Here is a 20,518-nt window from a genome sequence, read left to right as displayed (position 1 = left end):
TGGAAAGCCATGTATTCAGTGCAAGTAGACGACTGAATCTGTTTATTCCCCTGTCAACTGCTGGTATGGGTCCACTGATGAATGACTTGATGTGTATTTTGTCCAGTGTATCCAATAGATCAGTGTAATCCCTCTTCAGAAGTTCTGACTGTTCTCTTTGAATGTCATTAAATCCTGCATGCACAATAATCAGTGAGATTTTGGGGTTTTCCAATATGATTTTGGCTAGTTTATGGTTGATATCACTAACCATTCCATATGGGAAGATGCATGTTTTGATCTTCTTACCGGTTATATCCTTGATGATTGAGTCTCCTATGTGTCTGGTTCATCTGCTTTCTCTGAGATGGGCCCTTGTTGGACGGTGGCAGACACATGCACAGCCCGCCTTCGTGGCGTCCATCTCTGTCCGTACCGTCTGTCCGGACACATTTCAGGGGCCAGGGGTGCACTGGTGGCCGAGGCATGCGCAGCTCGCCTCCATGGCGACTGGTTGTTCCGTCTCTGTCCGCACTGTCCGTCCGGACGCATCTCGGGGCTCAGGGGTGCATGGGTGGCAGGCGCGTTCGTGGACTCTTGAAGTGGCAGGAACCGGTTCTTCAGTGGCGTTGAGTAAACTTGTTGATTCACTTTGGTATGTTGTTTTGGCTTAGCGCCGACTCTGTGCCAGTGAGACGCAGCTGGAACTGTCTCTCTCTTGTCCAGTTTCGGGAAGGATACACTGTAGCTTTGATCATCATGCTGTATCTGAGTGAGCTCAGCAAACTCACCCATCGGCACTGTATCCTGGAGGAGTCCTTTGCATTTTTCTAATGCCGCTAGTCTCGTTTCAAATAAAGCCACTGTCTGTTGCAGTTTGGTGCAGTCTGTGCATTTCCCAGTCTCCGTGCCTGAGATATCCGAGTACAGAGGCATGTTGGCGATAGGAAAGTCCAAGGCTTTTTCTGCGGTCTGATCCGGGAGTCATGAAAAGTGCCAAAATGTATAGTGGTCATATCATTACAATAAAGGTTACAAGACTTTTGTTTGCACACCACATAAATCACATAAAATAGAGGGCATAATCAATTGAGTTAACGCATATTTATTTATAAGGAACAGGAACCAAGTGCATCAGAGCTTAATGAAAGGCAGGAACTGGTAGATGGCAATGAAGAGGTGAGTTGGTAGAAACAAGTCCCTAAAAGGAGAAAACACTGCATTTTAAAATAAATAAATAAGACAGAGCTAAATCAATTAAGTTATCAATCTTCTGTCTTTGTTTACATTTGATCAGGGAGAGGAACTAAGTCAATCAGAACTTAGTGAATGGCAGGAAATTGTGGATGAGGACAATGGAGAGGTGAGGTGAACACGTAACTGAAGAAAAAAAAAATATTTTTTGCTTGTAATGACATTTTGAGCATGTTAAGTGGCCAAGAGCATGGCTTAAAATATAGATTAGCATTGTGACTTGCCTGGATGGACTCGTCACAAGGACATTTTCCCATTATTGGCCGCTCACAGTACTCAGTCACCCTAGAAAAACAAACCTGTGTGTTAATTGACAGATTTCCATTAAACCGGATTAAACCGGACCCAGGTCCATCTGAGATAAACCAAGAGATGCAGGAACAGGCAGATGAGCATGACGAGGTGAGGCCCTCAAATGTCTTGAGAAAGACATGCAGCAACAATGATCTTAAAACAAGTCAACATTGAAATCTGCATTCTGTTTGCCAAATATGCAGTCCTCAATCCTACTGGACTACTCCACAAAAATGCAACTATTAACAACTATTTACACACTGAACTATTTACACTTACTCACATCCAATGAACTAACTACATTTCAGGAGCAGCCAGCTACTCAAACTGAGGGGATCTGCCTTGAACACCCATTGGATGGCCCGTACAGCCCAGTGCACGAGAAATTGAGCCACAAACTCTGCTGAATAGGACTCTTACCCGGGGATTCCACCGGACGCGTTACGGCAACGTTACGGCTGCGGCACGGAACGGCTGCGACTCTGCCCTGCTTGCATTTCCACCGGGCGCGTTACGGCAGCGCAGCGTTGCCTTGCGAGCCAGCCATATTCACGCGAGATTGCGAGATCACGCGATAATCCTAAACCTAATGTACTCACCTTCCACTCCCAAAACTACTGCAATTAAATGCCACGCTTTGTCCTTCCGGCCATTGCCCTTATAAAAAGGATGATTTGGTACATAAATGACGTTGTGATAGGCTACATGAGCTGAGTATTGTGTTTTATTTTGAAAATTGACCGGATGCTTTATGGCTTTTACTTTTTCACTGCCCTGCTCGATCTGCTCTGTTGAAATTGACGCGGTTCAGCAACGGCTTGCGGCAAAAATAGAAATGCTACGGAATGATAGCGCTGCGGCACGGCGAGCCGCTCCTGGGACGCTGCTGAGACGTTCCGCAGCCACGCCCGGTGGAAATGGTCTCATTGATTAGAGTGGAACCTATCTGCTGCGGTGACCGCGGCCAAGACGTGCCGCAGCCGTAACGTTGCCGTAACGCGTCCGGTGGAATCAGGCCTTTACGTTCCAAGATATTTGGTATGAAGCATTCCCTTGGCTGCACTACAGCCAGCAAGATAAGGGGGTTTTGTGTTTCCCCTGTATGACTGCTTTTGCAAACCAAAAATCAACATTGGCCAAAAGTGCTGAAAAAACATTAATCTCTGTAGGGTTCCGAAACTTGAAAAAAAAGTAGGGAATCATTCAGCAGACACCAAAACAGCAAGGCACATTTAATTGCCCTCAACACACAGGCGCACACAAAGGATTCCGTAAGAATTAAACTGTGCCGCCCTTCAGCAAGGGCCCAAGAGGCAGCCAGGTTGGCTCTTTTACAAATTGTAGGTGCGGTAAGGTACCTCTCCAAACAGGGCTTGGCTCTTAGAGGCCATGCCAATTTGGATGGAAACTTCCAAAATTATCTTTGAGATAAGGCGGAGGATGACCCCGACCTTGCAAGCTGGCTGAAGAGAGAGCATCCCTACACAAGCCCGGAAATACAAAATGAGTTACTGAGCATAATAGCTCATATTATAATTAGGGGGATAGCCGCAGAGATTTCTGCCTTACCTGTGCTGCAGTATTCCCTCATAATGGACGGAACACAACGTCAGTGGAACAGAGCAGATCTCCAACTGCCTCCGCTATGTGGACCAAGATCTGGAACCAAGGGAGGAGTTTGTAGGGTTGTACGAGGCCTCTTCCACAACTGGCGAGCATCTTTGGAAAATTGCCTCTGATGTGCTGCTCCGTCTCAATCTTCCAATCTCGGGTCTTCGTGGCCAAACCTATGATGGAGCACCAAACATGTCAGGGCACCTATCTGGGATGCAAGCTTTGGTCCGCAGAGAACAGCCGCTTGCCACTTTTGTCCACTGTGGTCCTCACTGTGTGAATCTGGTCACGCAAGCAGCCTGCTCATCCACACCAGTTGTGCGAGATGCCCTCCAATGGATCCATGACCTGGGATGTTTGTTTGGCCAGTCTGGGAAATTCAAAACAATCTTTAAAAAGATAGCCATGACTTAAAATGGCTCATTCACCACAATTAAGCCATTGTGTGCTACCAGATGGACTGTGTGAACACCAGCGATCAAGTCGGTCCTCACCCAATACGAGGTGATCTTGACTGCATTGAAGGAGTTGGCTTCCTCGAAAGGGGTCACAGCTCCTCGAGCAAGTGGCCTTCTTGACCATCTCCAGAAAGGCAACACGGTACTTGGCCTTATCCTTGGGCAGGATATTCTCCTGCAGCTTGAAGGTCTCAATAAAAGCTTGCAAGGGAGGGCAGTAACAATTGGCGGGATGTTAGAGGCTTTACTCAAGAGCTGTAGAACTCACCACATCTCTTGATCTTCAGCCAATAAATCTTCCACAAGTACGGAAACCAGCTAACCGATATGGTGGGCCTGCAAACAGCCACACCCCGTCTTCGGCAGAGGAATTTTTCAGGGTGCAATTTTTCTCTGCCATCGATACAGCAAGCATGCAGCTGGATGAGAGGTTCAACCAAGAGGGCCTTGGCCGTTTGGCCATGTTGGAGCAACACCTAGTGTCGGGAGAAATTAGCGAGGTAGTAGAGCTCTACCCAGAATTGGATGCACAGCTGCTGCAAATGCAACTAGCTATGCTGAAGGCAAATTACTAGTTCAATTCTAGTCAGGAAGTCACTAATGTCTTGAAGACCATGGTACCAGAAGTTAGGCGGCTGTTTACCCAGGTGGAGGCTCTTGTTAGGCTGTTGCTTGTGGTCCCAGTCTCTTCTTGTGAAGCGGAGCTTCAGTGCCCTGCGTCGTTTGAAGAATTGGCTCCGCTCCACGATGGAGCAGTCAAGACTCAACAGTGTGTCTATCTGCTATGTCCACAAGGAGAAGCTGGAGAAAATAACGAGACAGAAAATAGCCACTGCCTTCATTGGCACATCGGAGAGGGGTGAACATTTGTTTGGGGCATTTTAAAACACCGAATATGCAATAGGCTTACGTTTGTTTGTATTTAGTAGTTGTCCAGCGTGGCATAATTTACACACACCCCCCAGTTTTGTGTTCTGCAAGAATTTGCAGAAAGAAAAACTGTTTTTCAGGGTTCTTCTTGCAATAAATTGTGTTTAGTAGTTGCCCAGCAGTTTTTCTGGGTTATTATTGTATATATTGTGTAACACACACACACACACACACACACACACACACACACACACACACACACACACACACACACACACACACACACACACACACACACACACACACACACACACACACACACACACCCTTTGTGTTCTGCTAGAATTTCTGTGCAATCGCAAAGCTTTTCTGTTTTTTTTGCCAATCAATTAAAAAACAAAATGCTGAACGCACATCCATATCTGGTCACAGTTCTTACTTCGGTATTTTCACAACGTAATGCATATGCAACCACCTTTTTTCAGTCCACGCAAAGGCACTTGCAGCAGGTCTGGTCTGGAGAAGGATAATAAAATGGATTGCATCAGTGTCAGAAATATAACCACTAGGCCTACACACTTGGAATTGTGTTACACTAGCCCATCAATAACAAGCTTAGATAAGCTTAACTATGGTAAAATAAAATGTCACCACATGGGAAGACTGGCCGAGGGTAGCATAGCATTAATGTTACCTCATCTAAACTCTAACTGCATCTAAGATGATACAATTATGTAATGCTATCGCTAACAGCGGGCAGATCCAACTTGACTGTGGCAGCTAGGCCTACTTGGCTTCGAGAAGCTATTGTTGGCTATAGCTTCAACGTCAATGATAGAACTTAGAAACTATCAAGATAACTCGTTCGCTGCCCTCGGTCAAACTACGACAAAGGAGTTTGTACAGATTGTCATCATCATGAATAAATATAAATACGTTACCTCCTCCGGACCTCCTCTCCTCAAATGCAGGCTGCAACCGCAGCAGATTGTCCATGGAAGTGCGAAGCAAGCAGTCAGGTTCAGATTGCACAGAGAAGGAGCCGCCCACCGTACCACCCACCCCTCCCTCATTCTAGAACTACTCATCCAAATGTTACAATTGTTGCAAATTGTTGACGGCTGTGTGCCGTATCCAGATAGACTTTTTGTGGATTGGTTCGCATCTGTCTCGCGCTGGGGACAAAATTAGTCTTTACGAAAACTGGTGGGGACGCATCCCCGGCGTAATCGACGCCTATGGAGAGAACATATCGAGAGAGAGAGAGAGAACATATCGAGAGAGAGAGAGAGAACATATCGAGAGAGAGAGAGAGAGAGAGAGAGAGAGAGAGAGAGAGAGAGAGAGAGAGAGAGAGAGAGAGAGAGATGGCGACTATCGACCTACAGAACAGCGCCGCAAGCATGCTGTTTATGAAACGGCACTGTTGCTTTAAACAACGATCATACGCCATCGAAAATGGCGCCGTCCCTTCGAAAACAGAGACCACGGTGTTCCACTCAGTACCTGTAGACTTAAACAAAAGTACTCTGCAAATTGTCTGAGTTAACACTTAGACAAACACATCGTATTGGATTCTTGTAGGAAAGAAAAGCCTGTTAGTGCTTATGTCCATGGTGGTCAGTGAGGTGGTCTTCCACCTCACCTACGGAAACAAGATTACTTGGAAAAAGACGCTGCAATTCACGCACATTGGCGCACAGCTTCCGTGCTGGGAGCACCGATCACATTCGCACCCTTACCGCCGATGCAACCTATCATACGCACCCGTATCGACGATATAGCATGTCTAACCGCCTCCAATCCAACGGGAGAATATGCAACCGATTAACAAAGTAATAGACTATTCCAACCAGCTGCACCGCTCCGTAACGGTGATCAACCCAAATAGTCTGTTATAACAATACACATGTGAGTAATCCGTCTCCTCACTATCTAACCATGATCCAGCATTAATGTCTCCTAATGGTTATAAACAAACAAACAAATAACAAGTAAACCGCTGTAATACGTCTCCATACGGTACAAACATTAGGCCTGGCCAAGGCCTATATGGGATGGATACCGTCTATCAACATTCCCACTAACACAATTCCCGCCCTTAGCCTCCTCAATATTATTATTCCAATTAAATCTCCTTCAGAGTTCTCTGCGACCGTTCATATACACGTCTTGTTATGCTTTTTAATCCAAGGCCCAGGCCTCCGGAGCAGCACGACCGGACAGTGGCTAAAACAAACTTACCTAATACGTGTGTGGCCTGTGGAAGTTGTTTTAGCGTCACGCCCACCGGGAGTCTCCAAGCCACTTACCTCGGGACTTTCTTCCAAACGTCGGGGTCTCCAATTGTTGCGTTATTTCTTGAAGAAAGTGGTCCAATCCTTGGTCGCTTTTAACTCACTTTATTTGTTAAAGTAGGCATGTTTCGGTATGGTAACTATGAAGCTTAAGGGAGGGAATTGTATCTGACGCGTGGAGAGGAAAATGCCGTGATCTACTTCAAGTCCAGTCAAGTGGGCGTGGCCTATGTGCAGTGGGCGTGGCCGGGTGACGTAATGGCTCCGCCATCGTCACATGTCTAAAGGTGCTGCCATCTGTGGCTGGAGTAGTTATTGCAGCTTAAGTGTTCGATCCTGCTTCCTAGTGGCTATGTGAGGGTAATGCAGCTTGTGTGTTAGATCCTGCTTCCTAATGGCTATGTGGGGGCAGCTTATGTGCTTATACGTAACACTTAAAAAGAAGATTAAAAAGATCTCTGAGAGATGGAGGAAAGAAAAGAGAAATGGAGAAATAACAAATATCAAACAAAAGTGAAAACTGAGCCATTATCCCCGAAGGCTCAGTCACCACCATATAACACAGGATTGTATCCACTGATAACAGGCACTGTAGATATTAAAGGGGAGGTCGAACTGAATGCAGAAAATGAGGGAGAGAGTTTCTGTGTGGACCCAGGAACATATAGAAGGGGGGCAAAGTCCAGCAGCAGTAAATCATTACAAAGCCCCCCAGCACTCGAGTTACATGAGAGGCATGCATGGTAGATCATATGAGGAGAGAAGAGCACCCGACGCGTCATCAGGAAATTATCTTATTCTAGTTAAACGACAACAGGCATTCATTCTCTCCTCCAGTACAATGGCCTCAGAGCCAATTGTCACCGACTCCACCTGTCACACATGTATACATTGGGGAGAGCCGGGTCGATTGAAACACTTTTCAGTTAAACGTCTTTTTCAAAGATGACGTTACGTATACAAATAATTTTAACATGTGATCAACAACTCACAGGTGTGTTCTCTTAGTTACAAGTAAAATTGAATACATATGTTGGACGATCGAGCTGTTTTTTGACTTTGAATGTAAGTTGACATTTGTTTCAAACGCCCCGCCTAGTAGGGACGTTTGAAACACACATGCGGGACGATTGAAACAGCATGTTTTAAAAAGAATCTATTGCCCTTACTCTTGTTTTTATGCAACATACTAGACAACATACTAGTTTACTCTTCATTGCTAAAATTTCACATAATTCCGCATCATATAAATAGGTCAAAATATATTTTTGGCCCGTGCGTAATTATCAAGATGCACATTTCGATTAAAACTCACCTTTCTTCTTTTGGACGACTACATTTGCGTTAAATTTACTTATTTCCCTGTCCTAAGTCATGTTTAAGGATACACAGTTGAACATCCTTTTATTTATTTTAAACAAAAACGACCAGGTCAACAGGATATCACGAGACCTGTTACAGCGGAAATGTATCCAAGCGCCGCACAGGGTTAATTTCTTTTCGACACGCACAGCCCGGCGCACAGAAGCATCCGGAGTCTCTGTGGACAGGTAAGTGGCTAAACTTATTTTATCGGATAAATATTGTGTAATAGTCTGCACATTGACATGAACATTATGTTGAAATCATATAACAAGCAGAACTTTGATTAAGATTGCACTCTAGCTGATTGATGGTAATTGCTGGAGAAAAAGATAAATCGGCATGCCATGTGTCATGACCAAGAGCAAGGGTGTAGAAGGCTAGCCTATAGCTTATACCCAGCAGTTTTTAAGTGTGCATGTCCACTAAATTCAATTATTATTGTCATAATTTAATGTAGCCGTTGTTATTTTGGATGCGTTACAATCATGGACGAAAAGTAGGCCTACCCAGCGAAATATTTAATAGCCCAGCTCCCACTCATAGCCTAACCCAGGCCTAATAGTTAGTTAGTTAATCAGTCTAGAATGTTAAGTGAATTGTGCTGTAGGCCTACATTTACAGTATTTCCACTGCAAACTAGTGCAGACACATGGACAGTATAGTAGGCTGAATATTTTTATTCTTTGTCACACAGGTGACACAGGTAGTGTGCACTCCCGTCGGTGCAAGCCTCATGCGACCACTTGTAACAAAAGACACACTGGACCCACTCTTCCCCAGGCATCGAGGCGCTGAAGAGCTCGCAGCACACGAGGCAGCTGACGTCCTCGCTGGATAAGAAGTATCCAGAAGTAGAGGCAGCAATGGTGGTGAACTCTGCTGCCTCCGGAACAGGACAAACTAGGCCTAAAGTGGGGCTGACTCCATCAGCGGGCCAGGTGATGGTGGGAGGAGCAGCTGAGGTGGCAACTCCAGCAACTCCGGAATCAGGAGCGGGCGAGAAGAGCCTCTTCTTGGGAGCCCGAGAGGAGGGAGGCTGCTTGGCGGGACGACGCTGCTTCACAGTTCCCTGCTTTTCCGCCTCTAAAGCAGCCCTCACCGGGGTGTCCGTAAGTATAGCAGTTGAAAATGTTAAATTGGACGTTTTAATGATAATTGAATTACTTTAAATGTGGCAGGGCTACATGACTGTAGACAAAGGAAGTCCAGACAAGATATAAGATGGAAGAGTAACTCCACTTGCCTCTTTCTCCCTCTTCTCTTTGTGATCTTTCTAGGTCCGGCCTTAGGGTAAGGCCGGACGATGTCCGGGCTGAATTCAACGGCCTCTCCCTCAGGCCGGACAGCTTGATCAGGTACATCCATGCCTGCCAAAGGACGCATTAAAAAAATACACACTTTTAAATAAATGTTTATAAACACAGCTTCTCTGCCGTCCACTACCCTATGGACTTTTTTTATGAACTTGGACTCATGGGACTATTTACTTATCTATTATTAACCTTTGTTTAATCCTCTGTTGCTTCTGATGAACTGTTCCTACCTGAAGTGGCACCTGGAGAAGCGCTGACCTCGTCACCCGAAGCCTGGGGAGGAGGACGGTCTGTTGAATAGGCTCCGGCGAAGTCCTTCTCCTCAAATGCAGAGGGGTTAAAAGGCCAGATCCCTGGACTTGAGAACCCGGAGGTAATGTTGTTCACTGTTGCAGCCTTTGGTAAGGCTTCAGCAACGATGGAGGGCACATCATAAATTTAGATGTTTATCCCTGGGTGGCTCCTCATCCACCTGTCCGCTGCACTGTTTACGTACCCCTTAAGGGGGCCGAAGACACTAATGTCCATTGGCTGCAACCTGTGGGTGCAGTGGGGAGGGAATGACAGCAGCACTATGCAATTGGCTCTGCAATAATCAATTGCTGCAATTGACAGGTGGGTCGTGTGATTGTCCAGCAGGAGGAGCAGCTTCGACTCCTTGGACACACGGGTGTGACTGGTGAAGTGGGCCAGGTACAGGAGGAAGTCTGGCTCCTTCATCCAGCCAGTTGGGTTGCCGCTGCCTGCACACTGCACAGCCAACGGGTCCACCCCTCAGGAAGTGGTCTTTGAACCGCTTACGGGGGAAGATGAAGAATGGCGGAACAAGGTCGCCCTGAGCATTGCCTGCCAGGGCAACTGTGACCAGGGTCCCCCTCTCCGCTGAGGTCACTGACCCGACCTGCTTCTTCCCCATCTGGGCGACGACGCGGTCTGGCACCTGGACAGTGGTGACCCCTGTAAATAGTTGTGTGAGTTTAGTTGTATATATATAGTTGTGTGTGTGTATATAGTTGTGTTTTATGTTAATAAAGTTCATATTAAATACCGGTTTCATCAATGTTCCAAATGTCCTTGGCCTGGAACTGGTGCCGGTCCAGCACTGTCTTTAAATTTTGGTGGAACAAGTTTACATTACTTTGGTTGAAACTTGACAACCGTTGTTGGCTAGTGGCCTCTGGACGCCGAAGGGAGAGGCTGCCACTGCGCTCCATGAAGGAGGTGAACCAGTCCTTCCCCGCCATGCTTTTCCTCGACCAGGATGCAGGGAATGGGCAGCTGAAGTGCACTGCCAGCTCAAAGGCAAATTTTCTGACCTGAAGGGGTCATAAAAAGTTGATGTACAGTTGTGTGTTTATGTTTGTTATTTGTTCATATTTATTAATTTAAGCATGTGCATAGCATACATGTGTGCCTGTCCCACAACTTATGTAGCCCTTTTCACAACACTGACCTCATTAGGGGTGAGCCCAAAATAAATGGCTGCTGCCCTCTTCAGGTAGTCCCTGACCTTTCCCTCCTGCGCTGCGTTAAAAACCCTATTGTGCGGGTTATAGCCAGGGGACCTAGCCGCTTCACTGCCCTCCGCTTGAGGTAGCGTGACAACGTCACGTGGTTTATGTTGTTGGCCAACGCTGCCTGCCTCACTGAGCTCCCAGAATTGACCTCGCTGCAGGCCCTGGCATACACCCATGCAGGAACCAGCCCACGGGAGGTGGTTCTCCTTCTCACCCGCGGCATTTTTCACTCAGTAATAATCTGTTGATGCATGTGATAAACATGTTTTGTTCATTCAAAATATGTTATTAATTCAAAGCAATAGTTATTCATTGCAAAACATTTATTAATTCTGTGATTTATACAGGTAATGATCGTGCAATGTTCGCGCAATTACGCATGGTGATGTGCGGGACGTTTGAAACGGGTGTTTCAATCGTCCCGACAGCGACTACTGACACTTAAACCTTTTTTACCTCTAAACTTCAAAACTGTGACATTGCACACTTTATCACAGGTTTAAATACTAATTAATCTGTTGTATAGTGATATTATTTTGGCATGAAACAAAAAATACAACTATTTATTACAAAAAAACTACCGCAGGAAGGATTTTACTTACAGCTCTCGAAAACAGGTTTGCGGGATAACTTTTGAACGGCGTGACGTCATTACACGAAATTTCCCGGGGTTGGTCAGTCTTGCTTGCTGAACGTAGTGACGAATTTTGAAGTGAAAGCCTTGCGTGGTTTTCGAGTAAATCGCTGTGTTTCAATCGTCCCGTGTTTCAATCGACCCGGCTCTCCCCTACATCATTGTGGGAACCCCACAAATGGAAATAGGCAAAAATCAGTATAAGGGACCCCAAGGACAGTATAAAACAATCAAAGACGGGGATCCCAAGTACAACGCGGAGGTCCTTTAATATGCTATGGGTGCAACCAGGAAGGACATACTAAGAGAAATTGGTTAATTAACCCTTTTCCACCACAGCAAGGACAGGGCAACAGCTACCAGGGACGGGCGGGTCCCTTTATGGGACAGTGATGCGTTATTTCTGGAAGAAAGTGGTCCAATCCTTGGTCGCTTTTAACTCACTTTATTTGTTAAAGTAGGCATGTTTCGGTATAGCAACTATGAAGTTTAAGGGAGGGAATTGTATCTAACGCGTGTGAGGGACAATATCGTGGGCTTAAGCCCGGTACTCTCCGCGGCTACCTATAGTCTCTGCCTTCTCCAACTCAAACACACGCTTTTTCCCGTCAAGTGGGCGTGGCCTATGTGAAGTGGGCGTGGCCGGGGTGACGTAATGGCTCCGCCCCTGTCTAAAGGTGCTGCCATCTGTGGCTGGAGTAGTTAATGCAGCTTAAGTGTTCGATCCTGCTTCCTAGTGGCTATGTGAGGGTAATGCAGCTTGTGTGTTCGATCCTGCTTCCTAATGGCTATGTGGGAGCAGCTTATGTACTTAGAATACGTACCAATCCCTCCTTGGCCATCTCAGATGGCCATAAAATAAGATTTGTAAGTCATAAGCACCATTTACCACACCGAGAACATAGTCAAAGTAGGAAAATCATCAACACCACCGACCGAAGTGGAAAAACTCCATAGTGGAGATAAACCACAACGCGTCCCCCTAATACTGAGACGGCATTCACCGTGGTGGGTCTCATAGGAAATACAGGTCATTGTCAAAAATACAACAGTGAGCATATGGATAAAAGCATTCATAAAAATCCAGTTATATGTGACAAAGTTATACAATTTTCGTCAGCATAAAAGTGAAAGGTACAAAAATTAGGCGACATCTATTTGCAGCATGCATTTGTAGCAGGATGGGCCTTTAATTAGTGCTGCAGTACCGGCCTATCACTGTTGGGTGCGCTGCCTATAAAGGTGAGTGGTTGTGCACTGGGAGCCCTCTTGCCTGGGTGCTCCTGGCTGCCCCGCCTCCTGTTATCACTCCTGTTATCACCGCACCTGATCGCCTCACCTGATCGCCTTTTAGCTGGATCGTGCAGCTCGCCGTTGTTTGGTATGTAGTAGTTGTGTGCATCTGTGTACCTTCTAAACTTTGCACAAGTCCTCAACATTGGCTTCCATCCCTCAGGCAGTTCATTGGCCGGGTCTTCCTTCTCCCGTATCGACCCCAGTTCTAGGGCGTGCGAGTGTTTTCCTCCTCTACCTGTTGCAGCGGGGAGCGATCAGCTGATTGATCGAGTTGCACTTGTAATTGTGCTGCTCGGTACAAGTGATCCCCTTCCTCCCCTTTGATGTTCATTCAACTCCTGACGGTATGTGGATAAGATGACGCTAACCCAAGTTACTACAGTTGTTGTTCAGCCTCTAGAACAAATGTATTTTTCTATGGCAGGGTTGACGTGTGTGTGTGGGCGGTTTCTGCCAGCACGTTCCCCCCCCCCTCTTCACGCTGCTGTTGGCCGGCTGCTGTTTTGTCCACTGGTTTATATAGCCAACACATCCATCCTACTCTGCATCTCCTACTGTGCTGTACCTGCCACCGAGTATGGTGATTGCTGCCTCAACCTCAGTCTCATTATCTTAATCTATTAATTTAACCGACTTCTAACTGATCTTATTGATGATATTATTTGTATTTTGTGGGTTGCTTTGCATGTTTGTTTTGGTTTAATTCGTTTTCTTAGTTATTTTGGTTTGGCTTAATTGCTTTACTTATTCATTTGGATTTATCAGTTTGGATAAATCTCCATTGTTTTGATTTAATTTCTTTGTTAGTTTTCTTTTGGTTTGCATTTATTGGGGTTGTTTAAGTTGTGGGTTGACACGATTTAACCCTGATTTAAACCCCATTTAGTTAATTGCCCTCTCCTTTTTGTGTTTGTGTGTGTGTGTGTGCAGGGACGTGCACAGGGGGGTTGCTCAGGTTGCTTGGGCAACTGCCCATATGCCCTCCTCGACTCACGTTGCCCTTCCGAGAAAAAAAAAAAAAAGAAATGATAAAATGTTTTTTTATCATTTAATGGATGCAGAATTTCATGTAGGCCAAGATAAAAAAAATCGCCACTCGAAACATTTCATAAAGTAAGCGTAGCCTCATTCAATTCCGTTCGGGCACTGAGAGTGAAAGGCAGTAGGGGGAGGGCAAACTCTGCCGCGCGGCAACATTCGCTTTGGCCGCCTCCCCTCTGCCGCCCTTCCCTCATTGAAATTAATGGAGGCGGCGAGTTGCCGCGCGGCGTGTGAAACGTAGCTGCAGCGCTGCACGCGACCGGAACACCGGCACCTGTGAGACGACTGCCTTGATGTTGTCGGAAAAGGTGAATTTGAGATGTATAACAAACAAACAATCATCATCACGTTTTATGAAATGAATTACAATCTTCATAAATCCAGGCTCAGTTTGCCACGTAACGTTTAGCCTAAATAATCAGACAGCTAGCTAGCTTGCACACAAGCAGCCCGTTATCACTATAGTCTACACTTTTTTTTTTGGTAGGCAAACTAAGCTACATGTCTGCTGATAGTTAGTTTCTAACATTTCGTTTTAACAAGAAGAATAAATGATGGAAGTAATGCATCACATGAATTCTTTCATTCAAAATGGTTCATGCCTAAATCTTATCACTATTTTGGGTATTGTTTGTTATTGTTTAGTGAAGCCGAAATGCCCAGTGAAAAGAGGAGGATTCAGGAGAGAGAGAGAGACAACTAAAGGAGGCAGCAAAGAGGAGCACATCACTACAGGGTTGGCCACGAAAAAGCCAAACAGCAGGTGGGACAGAGACTTTGCATAGTGATAAAAAATGATACTGTGTAGGCTAATTGATAGATTTAACCAGACTCATATTTTTGCCTACTAATGGCAATTTTTCATAATTACATTACATTTAAGATGAGGAGCAGCGACAAGCCTCCAGACACTCGGAAAATGTGGACCAGGAGGAGGCACATAGGGCAGGTAGGCCTAAGTGCTGATCACCATATATGAGAGGACCATGCTAGAAAGTACAGGGTTAAAGAGCTGCATGGGGGGGGGGGGGTGCCCTTTTTTCAGGTCAGAGCAACTGCCCCTCAAAATCCCTGTGCACGTCCCTGTGTGTGTGTGTGTGTGTGTGTTCACTTTAGTGTGGTTGTGTGAACATATTTTATTGAGAAGTCATGTTTAAAGATTATATATATTAATTAAAACAGTGGTTTTCAAACTGTGGGGTGCGCCCCCCCTGGGGGGCGCCAGAGTTCTTCAGGGGGGGCGCGACGTGAGAAAACAATAAACCCGAAAAAAAACCTGAAAGACGATGATTCAAATCATCAGTCGTACTTCAACTGTAGAAGTAACATAACTAAATCAATTTTCAACCGTTTATCTTCGTGCAAACCATTTAACAAATCTACACACTTGTATCTTCAATAATATCTAAACAGAATTTCGATATCATTTAAAATGTCTTCAGAATCACAGTTTTAGTTTCATACCGCTTCGTTTTCAGCTGTTTTCATTGAAGACGTCAGCCCATTCTGATACACCTACTTCTCGACATCGTATTCGTAACCAGAGGCGGTCCTGGCTGGATTTACGCCCTGGGCGAACCATCCCTTGCAACGCCCCCCCACCTCGTCGCCAAAAAGAAAAAACTTACCCCCAAACCCTGACACCAACACAACAATATATTATATTATTTGTATTATTTTAATATATATCATCTTAAATACAAAAAGGTAACAAGAACAGAGAAAAAACAAGATAAATACAGTATATAAACACCAATGTAAATTGCACAAGGATTCCACAGGATCTAATAACCATGCTTGAAAAATCCCTGAAGAAAGTTAAAACGACAACAAATAAAACTACTCTGTGGAGCATTAAAAAAAGATTTGTGCAGTAAACTATTTTTCACCCTGGGTTTTTCACCCTGTTTACAACTGGCATTAACATTACCAACAGGTGTGAAGTGCAATCTAAAACTTGACTTTTCTAGCCTTCTTTGCTGCAAAATCATCAATTACATCATACGAAATCTGTTGAGCAACTGTATGATTGATGCTGATGATGGCAAGTCCAGAGAGACGCTCCTGGGACATAGTGGACCTCAAGTATGTTTTAATAAGCTTCAGCTTGGGAAAAACTCCTCTCTGCTTCAGCTACTGTCACTGGGAGGGTCAAACCAATTCTAAGTGCAGTCCACAGATTGGGGTAGATTTCTGCGAGCTCTTTCTCGTGGATGAAAGTCATCCATGTCCGAGTGTCCTTTAAAGTGCAGTGTAGTTTGCAGGGTCTCACATTCTTTTTGCAGCTCTTTGTCTGGGAGGTTTCTGAAATTAGAGAGAACTCCAAACTTCTCTCTAATATTCTGCAGTGTGGAAAATCTTTCCTGAACAGCTGAAGCTGCAGCATCAACAACCACATTGAAAAATGTGACCTCCAGCTTCTTCAGAGCATCATTTAAAGGCTCATCAAATGCTTCATAGGAGAAGTGACACTTTGTGGATCTCAGTCTCTTCTGTTGCAGAACAGCCTCAACATTCATTTCTTCACAAATATCCTTGGCTGACATCTGTGCTGTCACAAAGCCTGTTGCCCTGTAGCTTTGAATATCTTTCTCAATCCTATTGAGAAGACTGACTGCTACGTCAACTTGCATGCTGGGAGACTGCATCAGCTTGCTCACATGGTGTGTCTGGCTCAAGATGTCGTACCACACCACTGTACAGATGCTGAAGCGGTAGGATCCCACCTCCTCCGACAAGGACTGGGCCTCAACCTTAATGATGGGATCTTTAGTGTGATCTCTTACCTCAATCAGTGCCTCTCTCACAGCAGCTGCCTGATATCTCAGGGGCTCAACACTCTTCACTTTCCCACCTTGTGTCAGTCCACATCTTCAAAGTGATGCCCACATGTTTTTTCATTATGGCCCATCTCTGAGTGGAGGCTGAAAACAGGGTGAAAAGCTTTTGTATGATGCCAAAATAATTCAGGGCATCAGTGGAAGCCTTAGAAGCATCGGCCACAACCAAATTCAGGGTATGAGCCCCACATGGCACAAAAAGAGCTCTTGGATTTATTTGTAGAAGCCTGGCTTGAACACCCTTGTTTTTCCCCTTCATGTTTGCCCCGTTGTCGTAAGCCTGTCCTCTGCAGTCCTCAAAAGGAACTTTGAGCTCCTCTAGTCTCTTGAGAATCAGGGATGCCAAATGCAGACCTGTTGATTCCTCTGCCTCCAAAAACCCCATGAAATGTTCCTTTATGCAGGGCTTCTCCTCTGTCAGTGACACCACACAAATTACAACTGACAGCTGTTCGGTGTGGCTGATGTCTGGTGTGCAATCGAGAATAATTGAGAAATATTTTGCCTGCTTGATGTCACTCACCATTCCTGAAATGATCTTGCTGCTCATCAAATTAACCAGTTCGTTCTGTATGCTGTGACTGAGGTAGCTGGGGTGACCAGAGGTACTTTTTTGGACCCGGTTAAGGTGCTCTTTCATTACTGGGTCAAATTGTGCCATCAGTTCAACCTCTTTGAGGAAATTGCCATTAGATGGCGTGAACAATGTTTCTGTACTCCCCCTTAGTGCAAGATTTCTCACTGCCAGAGACTGCACAATCGCAGTCAAACGGGTCAACACTGCTCTCCATCTCATCTTCTCAGCCTCTAGAAGTGCCATCTCCTGGTTATCAATTGTTTCCCCCTTTTTCATCCTGACTGCCAGTTCTTTCCATACTTTCATGGAGTTGAGGTGTTCTGGACTGTTGTCGTGAGAGGTGAGCAAATAACTTGCATGTTTCCAGTCTGTCAGGCCTGAGCTTGTTAAGTGAATTATCCTCTTAGGAAAGAGTTTGCAGCAGAAGCAGAAAAGGCTGTTGTTTTTCTCTGAATAGACTAACCAGCTTCTGAGAATCTTTTCACCATTAACCAATGTTTTCTTGAAATACTGGTGGTGGCAACTTCTTCCATCCAACTCATTCCTGGGGAAAACAAAGTCAGCAGGTACCTCACTTGGTCCTCTGCAAACCAGCTGTGTCCGAATTTTGTCGGTCAGAATTGAAGGCCAATTAGCAGGGTCAGTAGACACAGGCTCATCCTCAGGCACAGGATTTGGTGGGGTTTCGGGTTGAGGCATTTCTAATAAAGAGAAAATGGTATTGTCATTAGTATACATGCTATTCACAGCATTCATAGCATTTGCAAAAGTAAAAATGTATGCAAACACACACACACACACACACACACACACACACACACACACACACACACACACACACACCTGAGGAGTCCTGCAAGGAACATGTGGCTGATGAGGAGGTAGATGGCTCCAGGACCATCCCTGAAAAGGCCTGTGTGGCTGCAGAGGTAGATGGCTCCTCATCAGACTCCAGGACCATGTCTGTGGCTGCTGTGGCAGTATCTGACTCCTCATTTTGGCCAGTGGGTGCTTGTGCTCCAGTTCCAAAATATTTCAGAAGTGCCCCTGAATTTACAATTAAGATACAATTTGTAAGTTAAGTCACACAGTTACCCAAATAAAATTACCATAATGCACATTTTATTAACATTTGTTTTAACATCCTACTAACTAAACATAACACACTACAAATTATTTAAAAAGCTATATCACATGTGGCTTACAAAATACCATGTCATAGGGCCTATTAAAAGTTATTTAAACCAACACTAAGGAACTTTTCAACCTTCATAAAATATTTTCATAACTTTTGTGATGATGATACATCGACTTACAACAAGTTGAATGACACCTCTGAGGGGGTCTGTATCTCTTTCTCTTGCACTAAGCAACTTTGAGGAGCATGGTAGGAACCCGGCTCTCACTTAAGTTTCTTTGTGTTGCAAACACAAACTAGACTAGGTTGCCTATGGGTATAATAAGTTGCATGACATGATGCCTCAATTCTAATAGTTAGCAAAACTAAAAACCAAATTCAGCGACACAGTTGTCTTCTGTGGCTAATAGCAACATATTAGCAAGAGGCTAATAAATAGCCTATAGCCTGTCCCTCACGTCACACTAGAAATCTACATACCTTTATCTTTTGCCCGTTTCTCCTCTTCTTCTTTTTCTGAACTGGGAACCTGATGGCTTCTTTGGTCTTTTACCTTTATCCATGATGAAGATGAAGACTCGACATCATAAACATAAACAAATGTTTTTTGCAACCTGCCCGGCAACAGACGATCGCTTCGTCTGACGATCGCTTCGTCTGTTGCCAGGCAGGTTGTCAAGATGTAAACAACTGATGACGTAGGCCGGTACAATTTTCGCCCCCGGTACAATTTTAACGTGACAGTGGCCTAGGATCAGTCTATCCCCCGCCCCCCTCCCTCTTGCCGACCTCCGCAGTCGCAAGTTGATCCCCCGCCGCCCCCCTCCCTCTTGCCTCTTCTGACACACACACATAACCTGTATGACTCTGACTCTCAGCAGCAAGTTGACGTGAGGGCGCCCAAGCGCCCACTCCACCAACTTTGACATGGAAATGAGCGGCGGTAGTATAGAGATATGGCGACAGTTTTATTTTTTTATTTTATTTTATTTATTTTTTATTTATTTTTTTGAGGGCGCTCGCTCGTGTGCGCCCTCACATAGATTGCGCCCTGGGCGGTCGCCCACATTGCCCATAGCAAAAACCGGCCCTGTGCCTAGTACACTACATCATACGAGTTCAGCCTCTGATTTGGAGGGTGCCGACACCCCTGCTAACTCTCCATTGTTAAAACCACATGTCTGGTATTTTTGTAATCGGGAGTCTCGAGTTTGTGCATAGGGCTGATCTGTAACTTCGTTATACACACCACTGGCACAGGTAGACCCTCAGATTACATTGTGACGTCATGTTTAATCCCTTTGAAAGTGTTGACATTAGATCAGGGGCAAGTTCAACCGATGCACCGGTTCTCGCAAATTAATTGCCGATTGACTTACGAGGCAAGGTCTCTATCTGTGATGTCCAAGCCGACCCTACAATCCCTCAATAATCCCTCCCCAATGTCAAACATGCACTTTACATCTTTACAAACTCAATTTCATTGCATTTCTTACACCAGTAACTATGTGCATGTGACAATAAAACTTTGTTGTATCCTTGTGTAATGCATCTGTCACGTTAAAATTGTACCGGCCTACGTCATCAGTTGTTTACATCTTGACAACCTGCCGGGCAGGTTGCAAAAAACATTGGGCTCATGTTTCCAAAAGACGAAATAACATAATACAGATAACGGATCGCTAGATAACACTTGTTTTTAGTTTATATTTGTATTGTATTTAATTGTTTAATCGAATAGCAACAGACGACGCGATCGTCTGTTCCCGGGAAACGGGCGATCGCGTCAAATGACGTGAGACGCGAATGTTCAAGAACCTTCCTACGTCAATTGACGCGATCGCCCGTTTCCCGGCAATTCGATTAAACAATTAAATACAATACAAATATAAAGTAAAAACAAGTGTTATCTAGCGATCCGTTATCTGTATTATGTTATTTCGTCTTTTATTTCGTTATCTGTATTATGTTATTTCGTCTTGTATTGTCTTTTAAATACAATACAAATATAAAGTAAAAACAAGTGTTATC

At 45.0% G+C, this 20,518-nt stretch overlaps 4 long non-coding RNA genes across 5 annotated transcripts; 2 read left to right on the top strand and 2 right to left on the bottom strand.

The window, feature by feature from the left end:
• Positions 1-1,588: 1,588 nt before the first annotated feature.
• LOC130401708 (uncharacterized) lies at positions 1,589-3,890 on the bottom strand. The gene is made up of 3 exons (XR_008903868.1): positions 3,636-3,890; positions 3,415-3,511; positions 1,589-3,314 (listed from the first exon to the last, which is right to left on the bottom strand). It is a non-coding gene; the product is annotated as an uncharacterized LOC130401708 (long non-coding RNA).
• A 67-nt stretch (positions 3,891-3,957) lies between these two features.
• On the bottom strand, positions 3,958-5,525 carry LOC130401706 (uncharacterized). The gene is made up of 4 exons (XR_008903865.1): positions 4,909-5,525; positions 4,510-4,573; positions 4,243-4,400; positions 3,958-4,075 (listed from the first exon to the last, which is right to left on the bottom strand). It is a non-coding gene; the product is annotated as an uncharacterized LOC130401706 (long non-coding RNA).
• A 1,822-nt stretch (positions 5,526-7,347) lies between these two features.
• LOC130401705 (uncharacterized) lies at positions 7,348-11,188 on the top strand. Of its 2 annotated transcripts, XR_008903864.1 has the most exons (4): positions 7,348-9,240; positions 9,409-9,486; positions 9,681-9,817; positions 10,060-11,188. It is a non-coding gene; the product is annotated as an uncharacterized LOC130401705 (long non-coding RNA). The 2 variants fall into 2 exon arrangements; XR_008903863.1 differs by having other exon boundaries at positions 9,409-9,817.
• Positions 11,189-12,891: 1,703 nt separating this feature from the next.
• Positions 12,892-13,812, top strand: LOC130401707 (uncharacterized). The gene is made up of 3 exons (XR_008903866.1): positions 12,892-12,976; positions 13,052-13,235; positions 13,316-13,812. It is a non-coding gene; the product is annotated as an uncharacterized LOC130401707 (long non-coding RNA).
• The last annotated feature ends 6,706 nt before the right edge of the window (positions 13,813-20,518 follow it).

Source organism: Gadus chalcogrammus, chromosome 13 (genome assembly GCF_026213295.1).
Source record: "Gadus chalcogrammus isolate NIFS_2021 chromosome 13, NIFS_Gcha_1.0, whole genome shotgun sequence".
Taxonomy (NCBI): domain Eukaryota; kingdom Metazoa; phylum Chordata; class Actinopteri; order Gadiformes; family Gadidae; genus Gadus; species Gadus chalcogrammus.
The sequence above is the reverse complement of the archived record's forward strand: the minus strand, read 5'-3'. Positions and strand labels throughout refer to the sequence as shown.